Below are 19,722 nucleotides of genomic sequence, written 5' to 3' on the forward strand. Positions count from 1 at the left end.
ACCTCATCAGCTCCGAGAAACTGCCGCTTACCACAACCTCATCAAGTTACATCCCTATACGCCTCACCAGTTCTTCGAAATGGCAAAAAAAAACCAAAAAAACTATTTTTGAGTTAAATATGCCAATTAGCTACCTGATTTGCATATTTTGCGCAAAAAAATGCATCAAGTCTTAGGGCAGCCACTTACCACCACCCTACCAAGTTGCACCCAGATACACCTCACCAGCTCCGAGAAACTAACCTGGAAGCCAAAGGCATTTAAAAACAAAGTTCACACAATACAAATGTAAGACCCCATTATGTAGCATAAGGCAATTTATAAGTCATTTTAAATGATTTTAAATGTGACGTATAAAATTTGTCTATAACACAGGGAGATATAAAATGTAGGGATTTGGGTACTTTTTGTTCAATTTTCACAGAAATTGAAGGATTTTGACCTATGTTTTTGTTTGTCTGTTTACCCCAGGGTCGCTGAAACAAAGAATTATATTTTGAATCACCTAATTTATAATTAATAAAGAAAAAAAATTGCTTTATATTTGACCCGAGTAAATGAATTTCATAGCAAAAAGGTGTATCTCTGAATCGTGCTGATTTCAACATTGTATCGATCGATTTTTAGCCGCTTATGCATATAAACAAATTATAGAAGCTGGTCAGTGGCGTACTGAGTGCAAAGAGAATTCTCCGTATTCTGTAAACCGAAGTATAAACAAATCAATATAATAAATGGAAACTCTGATGACGTAAATGGTCAATACCTTTATGAATAACATTTACGGTATGGTACAAGTCATACGTTATCCTTTATTCATGTCAATAATACTCTACTTATACTTATCCTGAAATTTAAGCTATAGCATTTATTCTAATGTTTACACATTTCTTACTCATAACAATTACATAATTGGGTGTAGGCCTATCCTAGATCAGGGCCGGATTGACCATAGGGCCATGATGGGCCCGGGCCCAGGGCTCCAAAATTTTTGGGCCTCCAAAATTACCCTATGCAGTATGCATCTTCCATTTTAGCTGAAAAACACCAGTTTTTGGGCCAAAATAGTGAACAAAAATTGCAGAATTTTGCGCGCCAGTCCTAATTAACACATTGCATTTCTTCTTCATAATACTTTTCATTGTAAAAAAAACACATCACATTGTTTCTCTGAAATTTGCATCATAATAAAATATTTCTATATCACAGAACAATGCACTTCAATACCGAAAGAGAATGCTATGATAATCATGATAATGGTTAATGATAATTATTTCCAAGGAATGCGTGGCCTTAAGGGCTGGGGTATGAACGTTTGGACAGTATTTATTGTGGGGCATTAGAGCACATCAGACATATCGAATTGCATTCTGAATACGAAGAATGTCATTCTGATATCAAATAATTTTGATTTTTGAAATTCGCAATGTAATACACATTTTATGGCAAATCATTAAAATTGATATTTTTGATATTTAACAGTACTCGAAGTAAACTTTATAAATCTGATGATTTATACTTAACGTGTATGTAGGTGGGATGAAAAGCCGACGATCAATTGAAAATTTTGACCTTTCGTATTGAAGATATGGATTTTTTTCCCAAAACACCAAAAAAATTAGGTCTTTTGGGGAAAAAATCCATATCTTCAATAATTTTCAATTGATCGTCGGCTTTTCCTCCCAGCTACATACACTTTAAGAATATATCATTAGATTTATAAAATTTGCTTCGAGGACTGTTATATATCAAAAATTTGAAAAATATCAAATTTTTATAATTTGTCATAAAATTTGTAATGTATTATATCGTGATTTTCAAAAAATGAAAATTATTTGATATCAGAAAGACATGCTTCGTATTCAAAATGCAATTCGATACGTCTGAGGTGCTCTCATGTTCCATAAAAAATACTGTCGAAACACCATAAACGCTCATTCTAGATCCCTTAAAATCCAAACATACTAGATACTGTACGTCAATTTAATACTAAAGTCAACATAAACAGTATGGGAAAAATGCTTTGGAACTTGCATTTATGCAAGTAAATCCAAATAAATATAATGGCATCGACAACAACAAATACGTCGTATGCTTATTATTATTATCATGATTATGGTTTTAGGAAAATTCATAATCATTTTAAATCTTTTGACAAAATTGAAAAGATTCCCGCTTGATCTATGACTATTGTTATCAACTTGTATGACGATGGAATGTGTGGCATGCAAGAAGTAAAAAGTACTTCTTATTATTACACTATAAAAACCGTGTTAAGAAAGTGGTGGCAAGAATGTGTTTAGAATATGGATGTCAGATGTTTAGAAATTAAACACCATCACTGACCAATGTTGAGAAATTGATGATGTTTAGCTTTTAAACATGTTTACAAAGTGGTGGCAAAATTATGTTTAGAAAAGTGTTTAATCGCTAAACACTGTTTTTACGGTCTCAGTGTATCCAAAAAAATTATTCATCTCATTACGTCATTTTTACTCGGCGAACTCAGAAAAGTGATGACAAATATGTTTTTAAAGAACTTCTGGATCTCGCCCAAGTAATATATTTGTCTTATTTTAAATTGTGTCAATAATTTGGGCCTTTTATATATGTCACAACAGAACTCAGCGCAATAGAATATGTGGTATGCAAGAAGTAGAAAGTACGGTCTTGTTATTATCATCATGATTATGGTTTTAGGAATATTTATAATCATTAGATAAAAAAATAAATTGAAAAGATTCCAAATCAGCTTGCAACAAACAAGTGGTGCCATCCTCAGAAAGTAAACTGATTTTAATTTAATTTATTTGGATTTGGTGATTGGTTGATACATCTATACGCATATACGGGATGCGCTATTCGCACTATTTTGCGTTTATGAACTTTGGCACATTCTGGTTGAAAATTGCCTCTATACCACTGATACGCTAAACGCGCAATTATGCGATTGTCCCATTTAGGGACCGTTCACAAACGTTTGTTGGGGAGGGGGCTGATGCAAAAAAACTGATTGGGCGTTTCTGGTTGATAGATACAGTAAGCAAAAGAATTAAGGTACCAGTTGTGTTCACCCCTGTATATCCTAAAACAAGCAGCCGATGCCTGTACTCTTTAGCTCTGCTTTAAGGGCTGGGGTATGAACGTTTGGACAGTATTTATTTTGGGACATTAGAGCACATCAGACATATCGAATTGCATTCTGAATACGAAGAATGTCCTTCTGATATGAAATAATTTTGATTTTTGAAATTCGCAATTTAATACACATTTTATGGCAAATCATTAAAATTGATATTTTTGATATTTAACAGTACTCGAAGTAAACTTTACAAATCTGATGATTTATACTTAAAGTGTATGTAGGTGGGATGAAAAGCCGACGATCAATTGAAAATTTTGACCTTTCGTATTGGAGATATGGAAATAGGTCTTTTTGGGAAAAAATCCATATCTTCAATATGAAAGGTCAAAATTTTTAATTGACCGTCGGCTTTTCCTCCCAGCTACATACACTTTAAGAATATATCATTAGATTTATATAATTTACTTCGAGGACTGTTATATATCAAAATTTGAAAAATATTATTTTTTATAATTTGTCATAAAATTTGTATTATATTGTGATTTTCAAAAAATGAAAATTATTTGATATCAGAAAGACATGCTTCGTATTCATAATGCAATTCGATAGGTCTGAGGTGCTCTCATGTCCCTCAAAAAATACTGTCGAAACGCAATAAACGCTCATTCTAGATCCCTTAAGACCTTATTTGTTAAAATTGGTGGAGTTTTAAAGAAACGGTGATCCAAAACCTAATGAAGATACGAAATAAAAAGTTGCACTTTTGTGTGACACGTACCTCATTACAGAAATTGGACCTGCTGATATGACGTAAGAGGCCGAGGGATATCCTCTTTCTTGATAAAGTCAATATTTAAAACTACAGGCACAAAAACGATCGTCAATTACAAACACAACAAAATGGATTGGCCCACAATCAGCACAATTCAGAAATACACCGTTTTGCTATGAAATTGATTTTCTCGATTAAATAAAAACAATTTTTTTTGTAATGTCGGATAAAAACATGGCACTTGGATATAGCTTTAAAAAAATCCTGATGTTATACAATTAGGCATGAAATTGTGTCTTTTAGTGCATGTAAGATTATATATTTTATAGGCCTCAACTTTGCCCGAGAGCTTTTTTTTTTAAATTTAACTTCTTAGCGTTTCAAACAGTAGTTCGCTAACGAAAGATTTTCCCAAATAAGGCACATCGGGTGGGTCTATTATAGTTTTGTCAGAATATCCGTTTTGATTTCACCTTTTTTCACTTGCGACTACCAAAATGTCCAACTCAGTACTTCATTTCTAATTATAACCAGCAAAAATCTTGAGTTGATTCTGACAAAATTGGTATACAGTCTAAACGCAGGACAACCGATTGTTATTGTTCTGCAAGGCTCACTCAGTCATTTAATAAGGCAATACAAACGATCGAATTTGGTATTCAAATGAACAAAATTTTGAGTTACACCTTTTCAGTGTAAAATTCTTTTTCTCGGCCAAATGAAAAGCAATAATTTTCATTTTTTCAGTAAATGTCAGGAAAAACTGTAATGCTTGATACTGTATTTTTTTTCAAATCTTAGTGTTAAACTTAGTCGTGAAATGCAGTCATTTAGTGTAAGATTTTCGATTTTGATAGGCTTCAACTCTGCCCGCGAGCCTTTTTTGGATCAACCTTTTAGCTTTTCAAAGTAATATAGTTCGCTAAAGAAGGATTTTTCCCAACTTTCTAACGCACATCACCGTGAGCGATATATCATAGTTTTGTCAGAATTTCCGTTTTCATTCCATAATTTTTGACTACCAGCTGAAAAATTTTCAAATCCACGCGTGAAATACTAGCATTGTGGATCGATATCTCTGGGTGCCCGGCCTGGATACAGTGTTGCCAGAACTTCAATATAGCAAAGAAATTACCTAGTGTTTCAATTGTCCTGAAGGTGACTGGGTATAGTGCCTTTTGTGTGTGATTGCTGGCCACCGAAAGTCATAATGAAGCAGCCAAAACAATGCAAGGTTAAACATGGAAGTTTATAACAACCTATTACAATGACCTAAAGGAAAAATCATTTATGGCAACAATGAGCCTTGCATTGTAAGTCATGGTTCAAATGTGTTGAGTACCCACCCCACCCCCATAGGCCTATACATAATATTACATACCGGTACCTTATAATATTTATATAGCACGGCTATAGCTATACATTTAGAAAGTAGGTCCTATAGCGCTAAATTATGACAAATAGGCCTACACAAACCCGAACGCAAGTCTGAAGGGTGTAATGAAAATGCCAACCCGCGATGGGGGGGGTCATTCAAAATTCACCTGGAGATAGGAGGGACATAAAATTAAAATCCCCTCTAATAACACGCGAATTTTGCTAGGTTTGGATTTTCCCATGGACCTCATCCTAGGTAAATAAACAAACAAACAAATAAACAAACAGACAAAATGGTTTTCATAATCATGGAATCCATAGCCCCTATAAATTGAAATTGCAGGCTATCACGGGAGCAAATTTCCAAAATTCACCTCATTTACCAGAATTGGGGATTTGGGCTACCAAATCGCTGGTCAGGCAATCCTGGTTTTCAATGGAAAAGGGACCTGGTTGACAACAATTGAAATATCGATTATTTCTGCTGGTTGCTCTCGAAATAGAGTACTGAGTTTGACATTTCGGAGCATGAAGGGAAAAAGGGTAAAATAAAAACGGAAATTCTGACAAAACTATAATATATAGACCCACACGATGTGCTTTACAGAGGTGGGAAATATCTTTCTTTAGCAAACTATATTAGTTTGAGACGCTAAAAATGAATTCTGTAAAAAGCTCACGGGCGAACTAAAGGCCTATAAAAATCAAAAATATCACACTAAAAGACACAATTTGATGCTTAATTTTAACACCAGGATTTTAAAAAAAATGTTCATCCAAGCACTATGTTTTTATTTGACATTACTGAAGAAAAAAAAAAATTTTGCTTTATATTTGACCGAGAAAATAAATTTCATAGCAAAAAGGTGTATCTCGGAATTGTGCTGATTTTAACATGTATCGATCGACTTTTAGCGCGACTAAGCAGAACAAAAGAACGGTTGTCCTGCGTTTAGACTGTATAGTCGGAATTGAAAAATGGTGCAATCATAACCGAAATTCTGACATTCTATAACTATGATATATAGACACCTATATCATGATATGATGTGCTTATGTTGGGAAATAATTGGAAATAATCAATATCTTTTATTAGCGAATTATGATAGGCCTACTTTGAAAAGCATTTGAAAAACGTTGACCCCTAATGGGGCAAGTTGAAGCTAAGTTTGACACCAGGTTTGAAAGTTTTTTACTGACATTTACTGAAAAAATGAAAAATATTTCTTTTCATTTGGCCGAGAAAATTGATTTTTCAGTGAAAAGGCGTAACTCAAAATGTTGCTTATTTCCACACGAAATTCGATTGTTGTAATCATGGCAATTGTATTGCCCGTGAGGCTCGCATAACAATAGCCATCGATTCACCTTGAGCGTTCTGAGTGCAAAGACCGTATTATATACATTCACAAAGGTTTATTGATCAGAAAAAAGGACTGTAGTCCAATATATTCATTGATCAAAGAACAGGACTGTAGTCCAATAGATTGCCGTAATAATCGTGCAAATCATGTTAAATTTGCCGTATTTGGCAGAGATACAGTACTTGAGCTAATCAGTTTAGGCTATACATACCCGCTATACAGAACCATTTCAATTTTCAACAGCACCCATATTTTGTGGGAAACGGTCGTTGAACTGTTGGTCAAGTTCAAAATTGCTCGGACTTGGTTAAACAAGGAATAATGTGTTCATCTAGGAATTAGGATTCAGAAAAAAAAGTATAGTTTGACATATCTACTACGTACGGTTATTGAGTTATGGGCAAATAGGTAACATTGTGACGTCTTATACCCCGTTTACATTGGGCAAAAGTCTTATGTATTTAACAGATTAATTCGTTTAGTGAGTGTTTACACTACATCGGCTGAATGCGATTCCAAATTCGAATTCACGAATATCGAATTCGTTTGTTACGAATGGTTAACGACAGGTAAATACGAATTCAACAACGTGTTCGTTTACATTAGCGAAAAGTCGCCATATGGCACGAAATTGATAGGGAGTAATATAATATAATAAAATATTAATAAATATTTTATCAATTATGATAAAATATTTTAAATATATTTTATGGTATAAAAACTATTCTATTGTAATGCATATTAAGCCATTTCGTGCCATATGGCACGAAATTGATAGGGGGTAATAGAATAGGTAATAAAATATTGATAAATATTTTATTTATGGTATAAAAACTATTCTATTGCAAATCAGTGAAAGTAACTGATGAGGCATAATATTAATATGCAGGATATTAATGATCTTGCAAATGGCCGTAGTGGTATATCATCTCAAATTGTGACCTAGGTCCCGACATTTAACCTGCCTCGAGCAGTCTCATCCCCTGGTATATAAAGGTCATTAAAACGTATTAAAACGTTATGTATGAAAACACACTTCAAAACTATTTCTAAAATGGTTTCAAAATGTTATTGTAAAATATTTTTTAAGAACATTATGTTAGAATATTTGCAGGAGCTTATCAAAAAATGTTTTTAAATGTTTAATATGAAAACGTTTTTTACCCTTTATATACCCTTTAAATAACCCGACATTTAAACGTTTTCTGGCAACCTTTTCTAACCTTTGGCGAATGATGTCGAAATGTTTTTGTGTTTGATACCACATTCTTTTTATTTGAAAATCTAACAAGTCCTGTCTTTTTCCGTGCCAAAAAGATAATGAAGAAAAATATTTTAAAATAAAATGCAATATTCGTTTCTTCCATAAACGTGATCAATATCCTAGCATTGTCACACCCCCTCCACAACCCCGTGCACCAAAACGACGGCCCCTGTATCCCATATGAATACGGGTTGGAATTTTCGATATTTATCACTTACGTTAGAGGGGGGGGGGTTAACCTTCTAACGAAAGGACTTTCGTTTATAGGGCTTCATCGAACTTTCCGGGTTGTTCCCTTAGACCTTGACAATTGTTGTTATACTTGGATAATTAAGGTTTATTATTTTAAACTGTTGCGATTTGGTAGTTCACAGCATCTTGCGAATGGTAGTGAGCTTTGGCAAAAATTGCATTGATCATTTCACAGTGAGCGTGCATGTAGAAGAATTCAAATATCACAGATATAATTTTGTAGGTCATATGGTTCTTGAGTTACGTTGTAAGGGCTGAAACAACAACACTTTTGTAAAATATACATAACTCATTCATCAAGCAAGTTTTCAAAGTATATGATTTGTAGAATGAACTTTTGCAAAACATAATTTTTGTTGTTGCTTCGACCAACAATACCTAGTCTACCCTTAAATGCGACGTGTCATGTCAAAAGGAGACACTTTTGGGCAGGTTATCAATTTTGAGGTTTTTCCCCAATGAAATCGGACATTCCTGAGCGAAGATATTGAGTTTGTAAGTTAAGGTATTATAAAATTGGAAATTGAGATATCGGCCCTTAAAAATATTATTGACAATGTTGAGAGTAGGAATTACCTTGAAAAATGTCTCAAAAAATACAAGATGCCAGTTATATTCCGGTCTGAAACTATCAGACAATATTTTTAACATTAATAACAACACAAATTCGCAACAAACCCAAATTGTGAAAAAAATCACCCGGGCAGATTTGTGGCTATATCTATACGACCCTGCCCAAAAGTGTCTCCTTTTGACATGACACGTCACAAATACTCTTGGAGAGTTATGACTATTTTTTTCCTTTCTTGCAGCAAGATGAATAATTTCAGAACATTTTCAACAAAATCAGACCAACGGATCCAAAGTTAGACATATGACGTCACAATGTTACACTTTTACCTACAACTCCATAACCATACGTCATAGATAGGTTCTGAATCCTTGTGGCCAGAGGATGAAGATGGTGTGAGCTGGTGTGTGCTATGAGCAAGTTTGAATAACTTTTTGAACCTGACCTCCTGTGTTCATGATGACCTTTTACAACTAAATGAGGAGTCTTTTCTAAACACCATTTTGTCATCATTAATTGTAAAGACGTTTACAAGCTATGAAACATGTGTCAAATTTCTGATCATGGTGTTTAATTTCTAAACATCTGACATCCATATTCTAAACATATAAACGTTTCTAAACATATTCTTGCCATCACTTTCTAAACACTGTTTTTGCAGTGTACTGCCACGGGAAGCGGAACACAACATTTGTTGACCCTAAAATAATGATAAGTAGGGATATGCCAAATATGAAATGTTTATCACTTATGTCACGAGCGAGCCATGTTTTGCCCTAACATGCTCTACTACGTTTAAAATCGCCACATCCCTCCGGTCAACATCCTACCGCTGGTAATATGTTGAGGTGTCACAAGATTTGGAATAGATAATAATACTTTATGTTTTGGTATTTAGCGGCTCTGACATTATTTTTGTAGTGCGTAACCAGTTTCCTGGCGTAACAAACAAACATATAAGGCCGAATAAAAAAAAGTACATGTTTAGCGTCCAGGTTTTTGATAAAATAAGGAAGGAGAAGGAGGGGCTTGTTTTTTGTTTGTTTGTTTTGAAACCCCTATTTAGACGTAATTTATAGAAGTATGAGCGTGTTTATAGCGAGACAATCTTTCTGTTATTTAGCTAAACTGCCGCGTAGTCCTGATTTGCAAGTAAAACAAACAAATATATAGACTGCGTGGCAATCCAGCTATTGGCTGGCAATCCAGCTATTGGCTCACTATATAAACATGGTCTACAATATCATACTGAAAAAAAGGAAGAGGTCTTTTTATTTTGTTGTAGGCTAGTCCCCTTTGTTTGTTAGCTTCCCAAGTTTCACTCCGGCCCCCAACTCAATACAAAAGTTGATAACCATGAGAGTTACCAAATCTTTCAAATGCCCTCTTTGAGCTTCTTTGCAATGATTTTTCATCTAATTTACCCTCCTTTTTCATGCAAATTCGAGGACAAAATTGTTCTACTGATCACAAAACGTTTCTGAAGTGCTTCTCCGACATTTGTAAGGTTATAGAAGCCTAATCTTCATTAGAAAGTTATAACTGAAATTTAAGAAAATAAAAAGAAATTTAAGAATCTTGAAAAGAAAAAAAAAGAACGGGGAGGGGACGCTAAACATATTTTTTTATTTATACGGCCTAACGTGTCTTAGTTCATCAACCCCATTCTTACATAATAGTTAAACCCCATTCTTCTTACATAATGGATTCTAACATAACAATGATGATGCACACGTTTGCACACGGTGCAACAAATCACTGCATACGGTACCACAGTGTACATTTAGTATATAAAATAAAGGAAATCCGCGGTTTGCATCATTTACACTACTGATCTTACTCGTCGTCAGCTCGTCATTATACACTGCAAGCGATTTGCTAGTTTTCTTCTTCTCGAATTACTTTGTTACGAACTATTTACCATGCCTAAGTGCGTATGCTGTGTTGGTAAGTAATTTTGTTGAGCTTGGTAGAATAATAATTATTATGTTGCATTTATATTATATGATGATTCGTCATTCTCGCATTTCTGTATCGGGCATAAGAATTTTTCCGGGAATTTTCCTGCTTTTGCAGGATTTGCTGCTTTTTTTTAGGTCCAAATTTCCGCGCTTTAGTTTCGGCCCGTTTTTTTGCCTTTTTGGCCTCATTTCACGCGCTTTTTCAGGCTTTTTCAAACTGTTCAGGTTTTTTTCATGGATCATTCTCATGCCTGAAATTTGACCGGGAGTTCCAACAGGTGCTGGGGGCCCAGGGGCTGGGGGTGTATTTGTATGTGTTTAATGTGCATTCACATACACACTTAGCCGTCGGTTCGAAGAAATCGTTGCTCCAAAAATGATTGCAAATTTACATATCATTTTTCTTTACAAAATATGATATGAATACACAGGTGAGCAATGTATATGGAGGTGAAACAGGTTATTAATTGTCAATATTAATATTTTGCGACATTTATAATGAAAATAATTAACACTCTAGCCACCCTATGGCACCTTCTACAACTTGAGAACAAGTCCTCAAACGTTCGAAATTTGTAGTTACTACAACCATGACAACTGCTCATACGTTAATGTTATTTGAATCTGTTGACTGATTGCGCAGAAATGAACGATTACATAAAGCATGCGTCAATTCGCTTCATTCGAAGTTTGAATGAAAGATCTTTTCGTTAACAATCCGTTTCTTACAAAACATTTAATTAGGTTTTATTCAAATTTGACAAAAAATGCATGATATTAAAAATGAAAGCTTGCATGCAAGACGGATGTTCGGTACTTATAAAATTTATATCCGAATAATTTACACAAAGAATTGTTGTATAATTGAGAATTCGAGCTGCCTGAAAGGTTTTCTCGGAGTGTTTTTGGAAAACATGTACTTCCAAGAAATGGTATTAAATGCAAAGTTATCTTTTAAAACTTCAACATGCATGTTAATATCAAATCACACGTAATCATTCTTGGATCAAATGTTATTTGCAAAGTTAAACATTTGCACAACATGGGCCTACAGAATTAATCTCGGACAAAAACTTTTTCAGTGAAAAGCACTGATCATTCAACTTGGAATGAACTGCATATAGATGCCCGCATTATGTAATCATTAATTTCGTCGCAACCAGTTAACTGAAATTGAGTATATAATGCACAACATTAATGAGCTACGCCCACATTTTAAATTTGTTGATGCCAATGTTTATGTCCAAACTTATTCACCCGGACTCCCTGTATATTGCCCTTCCTTTCACATTTTGGACCCACCCAGTGATTTTCAGCGTGGATATTACTCGTGTTTTTTAACAAACAGTGGCGCAGTTTTTTAACTTTTTGAAATGTGTAGTCTTTAGAAACCGGCGTCTTAAGGGCTGGGGTATGAACGTTTGGACAGTATTTATTGTGGGACATTAGAGCACATCAGACATATCGAATTGCATTCTGAATACGAAGAATGTCATTCTGATATCAAATAATTTTTGAAATTCGCAATTTAATACCCATTTTATGGCAAATCATTAAAAATTGATATTTTTGATATTTAACAGTACTTGAAGTAAACTTTATAAATCTGATGATTTATACTTAAAGTGTATGTAGGTGGGATGAAAAGCCGACGATCAATTGAAAATTTTGACCTTTCGTATAGAAGATATGGATTTTTTTCCAAAACACCAAAACAAAATTAGGTCTTTTGGGGAAAAAAATCCATATCTTCAATATGGAAGGTCAAAATTTTCAATTGACCGTCGGCTTTTCCTCCCAGCTACATACACTTTCAATTTTTCAAATTTTCGATATATAACAGTAAAGTAAATTATATAAATCTTAATGATATATTCTTAAAGTGGTTTTTTGTTGGTGTTTTGGGAAAAAAAATCCATATCTTCAATACGAAAGGTCAAAATTGTCAATTGATCGTCGGCTTTTCATCCCGCCTACATACACTTTAAGTATAAATCAGATTTATAAAGTTTACTTAAAGGTCCGTAACCCGATCGACAGCATCATCCCCCGACTTTTTCATTGTTGATGAGGTTTTGGTATCACATAATAGATACTATTTTTCTCATTACTATCCTGAAATTTGACGCTCCAAGTCGATGTATTTCCGGAGAAATCATGAATCACAGCGGTTTTTACAGGTATACCAGTTTGTAAACAATGGTAAATACTTTGGAATTCTGGGAGAGAATTATGAACGAAATATCAGTCACCGCAAGACGGTGCGCCGTATATATATAGTTATGAAAACGGCAACTGTAAGCGTGGTGTGCTAAATAGCTCAATTGACTAGCGCGTTTGTTTTTTACCCGAGAGGTACCCGGTTCAAAACCCGTTCTCGGAAGGGTTTTTTTCCTCTCCATTTTAACCAAACTTTTTTTATATTCATTTGAAATGTACATATTGAAAGGGGAAATATATTTTGTTTCCTTTTTTTCTGAAACGGTACGAAAAAAACCATTTTCCGTTCAATACGGGCCGGGCATTGTACAGCATGTCAGCATTCGTCATTGCCTGCCCAGAATGCAATTCACGTATACCAAGGTATTGGATTGCAAATTTGGCTATTTATTCACATTTACGCTGAAAATGCTCTCGTTTTTTCACAAAGCAGCATAAAGGAGGCGATATTTGATATTATTATGTAATTTTAAAGACAATCCATATCCAAAACCAATAGGGTTACCCCCCTTTAAAGTACTGTTAAATATCAAAAATATCAATTTTTAATGATTTGCCATAAAATGTGTATTAAATTGCGAATTTCAAAAAATCAAAATTATTTGAGATCAGAATGACGTTCTTCGTATTCAGAATGCAATTCGATATGTCTGATGTCCCACAATAAATACTGTCCAAACGTTCATACCCCACCCCTTTTAAGGGGTGGAGTGCGCATTTCAACATTTTTGAATTTAACTTTGTATACACTCGGAACGCCACTGACCGTCCTCTTTTAGTTATGCATAGGCGTCAATAGGATCAATCAACAAATCAGATGCACCTTTTTTGTTTTAAAATTACATTTTCTCGGTCAAATAAAAAACAATTTATTTTCAGATAGGAACATAGTGCCTGGATAAAGTAAAGCTATGCAATTTGATAGATTTAAATTCACAATATGCAAAGAGTATGTAAATTAAATGGAACAGCCAATGGGTATGTAATTAACTGGAACAGCCCAATTGATATCGATATCAATATTGACGTCGGTTTTGATTTATCACATGATATGATCGTCAAACCTGTCTTAGAAGGTGTCGGTTCTTCAGGAACTGACATTAAAACCTTTCATTATTACTTTGAAAAGCTAAAAAGCTGACATCAAAAAATAACTTAGGGACCGTTCAAACACTAAGGGGGCCTGATGCAAAAAGGGGGCCCTGAAATTTTTTGAGCCTCCCAAGGGGAGGGGCTGAAAAAAAATGACCACAAATTTTCTTGGAAAAATTGAGTATATGCTTTTCTATGGGGTTGACCCATAATTTTCATGTCAAAAAGAAGGGGCCCCGAAATTTTCGAGGTCTGTAAAAGGGGCCCGAAAAATTTTCGCGATAATTTTTTTTTTGCTTCGGGCCCCCCCTTACAAGTGTTTGAACGGTCCCTTAAGGCCTGTCAAATCTTTCAGTAGTAGTACCCGAGATCATAATAACTTGGGTATCTATAGTCTCATATTTGTTCGTACATCAAGGGGGGGGGGGAGCGAGGGGAAAGCAATTTTGGCAGTCTCATTTTGAGAATTCGCCACTCTGGGGGTACGCATAATTATTGCATTTCTCAACGGATTTTAATCGATTGTAATTTCATGTTATTTACCACAGATGGCAAGCCATGTGCCTGTGCAGGGAAGGCATGTTGTGAAGATGGAAGCTGCTGTAAAGAAGGGAACTGCAAGGGATGTGGGGCATGTTCAAGTAAGTGCCATTTTATAGTATTGAAACGGCCTGGTCCAGGGCTGGATTTACCACACAGTGGTGTAGCTTCACGTACCCCCTCCCCAATCGATTGCAAAAGTGCTGCAGAATGGTGAATCATAGCAAACATATTGTTAATTTTTGGTGAAAAGCCCCAAAATTGGCACAGATGTATAACTCTTGATATGCTTAACAATTTGGATCCAGGGCCAAATTAAGTTCATTCCAAGATGGCGGGTAGAGGTCGTAGTTATAAACCATGCCAAAGTGTTCCTCTATTCACAAGGATTCAGAAAAAGTATAGTTTGGCCTATCTGTGTGTGGTCAAAGGTCAAGGTTTGACCTCTACAGTGGTCAAATTTGAAAAATTGCTCGGGATTGTTATCAAAATGGTCTCAACTTGTTCCTCTCGGCATATACTATTCCATAGTAGGATATGTTTTGCATAATGTAGGAAGTTTGCTTCCCAAGGTTGCACAGGTAAATAGGTCAAGACCATAAAGCTCTGACATACGCTGGCGAAGTTACGTAATAATCTGATTAACTACCATAGCAATAGGTACAAACAATTTTTGATTATATCGCGCTGCACTACTACGTTCATGCAGTACCTCTGCATTGAACCATAGATGTCAAAGATCACTTGCACCTGTAAGATTAGTCTCTTTGAAAAGAGCGGTATTGTATTCAATCTATTATATGATTGATGACAGGTGATGAGTGTAACATGCTTGTAGTGCAGCGCGGTATATTCAAAATTGTTTGTACCTATTGCTATGGTAGTTAATCCGATTAATTACGTAACTTCGCCAGCGTATATCAAACGTTACAGACCCATTGACCCAATATTTGGGTGTAACCCTTGGAATCAAAACTTCCTATAATATGTGAAACCCATCTTATTATGAATTATGCCGAGAGGAAGAATTTTGAGACCATTTGACAACAATCGGAGCAAGTTTTCAAATTTGACCCCTGTAGAGGTCAATCCTCCAATCGGAGCTGGTGACCCCCTCTCCCCATCATGGTCGGTGCCCCCATCATTTGACCCACGCTACGCAGTGGCGTACCGTGGCCGCCCCAACCCCGGGGGGCTGAAGAAGAAACAATTTTGCCGCCCCTTCCTTAACAGCCCGAAAAGGTTGACCCAATTTTTTTCACGGTCGTTTAAAAAAGTGAAGAGCAAAAAAACAAAAAAATTCTGCTTTTTCAATTTTTGGCGCCCTTTTTTCTTTGCCAATTCGTTTTGCCGCCCCTGTTTTTGCCGCCCCTTCTTCTTCCGCCGCCCCTTCGTTTTTGCCGCCCCTACTTTGACCCCGGGGGCTGGTTCCCCAAAGCCCCCCCAAAAAACCCAAAAATATGCATGCTACGCCACTGTTGCCACAGGGCCAGATGGGTCCAGTGGCCCAAAATTACCAGGGGTATCAAGAGTGACCAAAAATTGGAAGGAAATCGCACTTGTCATTTTCAGACCTCACAAATACTCTTGTTTAGGGCATTTTTCATGGTCATGCACGAAACACCCCCCCCCCCTCTCCCCGAGAAATGACCAGTGCGCCCCTAGATCAGATTGGGTGGGTGGGGGGCAATTTGGAAGAATAACAAATTACAGTAACAAAAGCAGTATCGACGTCGACACTGCTTTGTCTTAGAATGCCAAAAAGGTTTTATACCTAGAGCTATATAAATACTTGGGATTCATGTCACACTTAAGGGCTCGGATAGCGACGTTTTCACGTGTTTGTGGGACATGAGAGCACGTACATGTAGGACATCAAATTTTAATCATTTGCCATAAAATTAGAGAATTTCAAAATAAAAATTTGATATCGGAAGGACACTTTTCGTATTCGGAATGCAATTCGATATATCTGCATGTGCTCTCAGGTCCCCAAAAATACCGTTTCAAATTTCTGGAAGAATTCGAAAAATAGGGGCGGGGCTATTATACTAGGAACGTGGGACAAAACTTGGGACGAATATGGTACCCTGGGTATTAGCTTTATGCATGTTGAAATTTGTTTCATGATTATTTTTGATGTGAAGTTTCTTTTTGCTCTAAAGCCAAAAGTTTTTCACATTTCATAATTGTGATTTACTCCGGAACTAACTGGGTCATTTGAGGTAAAATTAATATTTTTTGAAACTTTGTATTATTTATCATTAATTTACTATTTTCAGACTCTGCATGTCCAAACTGCGCGTGTGGGGCCGACTGCAAGTGTGAAGCTGGCACATGCTCTTGTTAAACTACCTCCCTCTGTCCTCCGTTGTATAAACCGCATCAGTTTGGTAAGTAACACCAGTTCTATTAAGGGAGCGATCACTATTTACGCCAGGGGGAACGGAGGCTTTTACACTGCAAAAAGTGTGTTTAGGAATTAAACACTTTTCTAAACACTATCTTGCACCATGTTTTTAATCATGTTTAAATGCTACACATGTTTAGGAATTTGATGGGCTGTGTTTAGGAAATTTGACATTGGTGTTTAGGAATCGAACATGTTTAGAAACGTGGTGCAAGAAAAGTGTTTTATTCCTTAAAAACCAATGTCAAATTCCAAAACATCATGTGTTAAAATTCCTAAACACATACCCATCAAATTCCTAAACATGTGTAGCATTTAAACATGTTTAAAAACATGGTGCAAGATAGTGTTTAGAAAAGTGTTTAATTCCTAAACACACTTTTTGCAGTGCGCTGTCTGCACACCCCCATCACGTCAAGTGCCCCCGAGATGGAGCGGTTAGTAGCTATACGAGGGGGTATCAAAAAGTTTTAGAAATCGTCCAGAAGTGACCGAGCTATATCAATGAGATTTTGTCAGTGCAATCACTGGTCCTTATGTACACTATGGTGCAAAAATGGTCTCATAAGTATGCTTTACAGGCGACGCATGATGCTAATAACCTGCTGCCCCAGTTACTGCGCATAAACTGCAAGATTGAGAAAATTGAGGCAAGCAGCGTTAATATTAAGATCCTGCATTTGAAGGGTTGCAGTGCCTAGAAAATCGATGATGAAATGAAAGTTATCTTCGGTGGTGATTGTGATATTGTCACTCTTGCTTTTTGGAAAATGAATTTTTATTTCATCACATATTTTATGGGCACTGTAACCCTTAAAATGAAACTTAATCATGCTACATGCTTCAATTTTCTCCATTTTGCTGGTTATGCGGTTACATAGGCAGGTACTGACATCTAGCGCCTGTAAAAAAAGTAAACATTCTTATGAGACCATTTTGCATCATAGTGTACATAAGGACCAGTAATTGCACTGACAAAATTTCATTGATATAGCTCTTTCACTTCTGGGCGATTTCTAAAACTTTTTGATACCCCTCCGTATATCAGGGCTGGCTGCCACTATATGGTTTAGGAATCAAGCATGTTTAGAATGTGGTGCAAGAAAACACGCTTTTTGCAGTGTAGGGGGGACGCAAAATTTTATGACGACTCGAGGGGGGCATGAATTTGACCTCAATATAGGGGCATGATATTATACAAGGAATGGAGGATTCAAAGGGGACGTGAAATTTTTCCTTCCATATTAGGGGGACACAAAATTTAGAAAATATATGAAAATCCTTGGCCCCTCCGCATAAATGGTGATCGCTCAATTAATTGATATAATGTGCAGTTTCGTGAAAGTAAAATTGTGAAGCATTATTCACCAAAATATCGTCACATAGTGACTTCACTTTATCCGATCGATATCCTCTTACACTCATCCCCTATTTTGACATCCAGAAGAAAGCTCATAGTCCTATTTTTCTCATTTAAGGTGGTACTACACCTTGATAAATTTTGACTATTTTTGCATTTTTCTCAAAAAATAACACGCTGGTAACAAAAGTTATGTATATTTATGGGCCATGGAATCAAGTTGCTACACTGGAATTTCAGGGACTCAAGACAAGCGGTAGGATATTTATGATAAGAAACGAGGTACCGCTAGAATGTAGGGCCTACCTCAAGTGGTTCATTATAATGTTAAGAAATCGCTGAAATTTCAATGAAGTAATTGGATTCGTTGCCCCTATAATATACATTGCCAGTCTGTTATTTTTTGAGAAAAATACAAAATTCGTTTTATTTTTATCAGGGGGTGTAGTACCACCTTAAAGCCAGAGATGGGTTTTGTTTAGACGATGTGAACAAACACGCGAGGAATTGTATCCTATAGGGCATTGTTATACCATATTTGCTTGTATCGAAACCACAGGAGAAATAGAACTCAAAATTTGGAACTATGTTTTAATACGAGGTCTCAATGTATGTTGGAAAACAATATGAAACAATTGGACCATGCCCTTGAAATGTAGAAACATAAAGCCAAAAAATATTTGCTTGTACTCTTCCGACCGACCCTAATCAAAAGTTTTTTCGTTTTACTGTACAAATGAATATCGACCCTAATTTTGGAAATTCCAGAAAGTTGTTTTTTCACATTCTGTTTTTATGACCTTTTAAAAAATATTACAAGAAAAACAAAATCCATAGTCAATTTTTTGGCTATATGACCTTTAAATAATTTAAAAAAACAATTCCGACCCTATTCTGAATTAACAAACATATCTTTTCTCTTTTCAGGTCTGATATCGAATATAATGCTGCAAGTTCAACTAAAGAAATAACTATTTAAAACCTAAAAATATAAAACTGTATGTTAGAATGATTGGCAAGCAGAATATGTCGGCGGAAACATGGGTCATCAAATCCTGTCGGAAGTTCGGAACACTGAGCTGATAAACATTGTTTACAGCAAGACAAATACTAAAAAAAAAACTAACCACAGATACATGTAAATTTGTTTTAAAAAAGACCAAATGCAGTTTAAATGGAAAGAATCCCAGATTCTCTGGGAAACAATGGGACAAAAAGAAGTGCAAACGCCCACCGAGATGAAACGCTTCTAGACGCCACCTTGTCCTCGATTTGCAAACGCGTTTAGTGATGCCTTAGTTTGACGCCTTGTGTTTAGAAATAAAACGGTTTGACATTGATGTTTATATTTTACACGCGTTTACAAATCGAGGACAAAAAAATGTTCAATCTATTTGCCCGAGATGATTTTTCATCTCGGGTTTTGCAGTGTACAAATCGCTGTCATTTAATTT

At 35.7% G+C, this 19,722-nt stretch overlaps 1 long non-coding RNA gene across 1 annotated transcript; it reads left to right on the top strand.

Annotated features, from left to right (window-relative positions):
* The first annotated feature begins 10,474 nt into the window (after window positions 1-10,474).
* LOC140140161 (uncharacterized) lies at window positions 10,475-19,459 on the top strand. The gene is made up of 4 exons (XR_011857222.1): window positions 10,475-10,632; window positions 14,507-14,599; window positions 16,781-16,891; window positions 19,196-19,459. It is a non-coding gene; the product is annotated as an uncharacterized lncRNA (long non-coding RNA).
* Window positions 19,460-19,722: the final 263 nt, after the last annotated feature.

The sequence above is a fragment of the Amphiura filiformis genome, chromosome 18 (assembly GCF_039555335.1).
Source record: "Amphiura filiformis chromosome 18, Afil_fr2py, whole genome shotgun sequence".
Classification (NCBI taxonomy): domain Eukaryota; kingdom Metazoa; phylum Echinodermata; class Ophiuroidea; order Amphilepidida; family Amphiuridae; genus Amphiura; species Amphiura filiformis.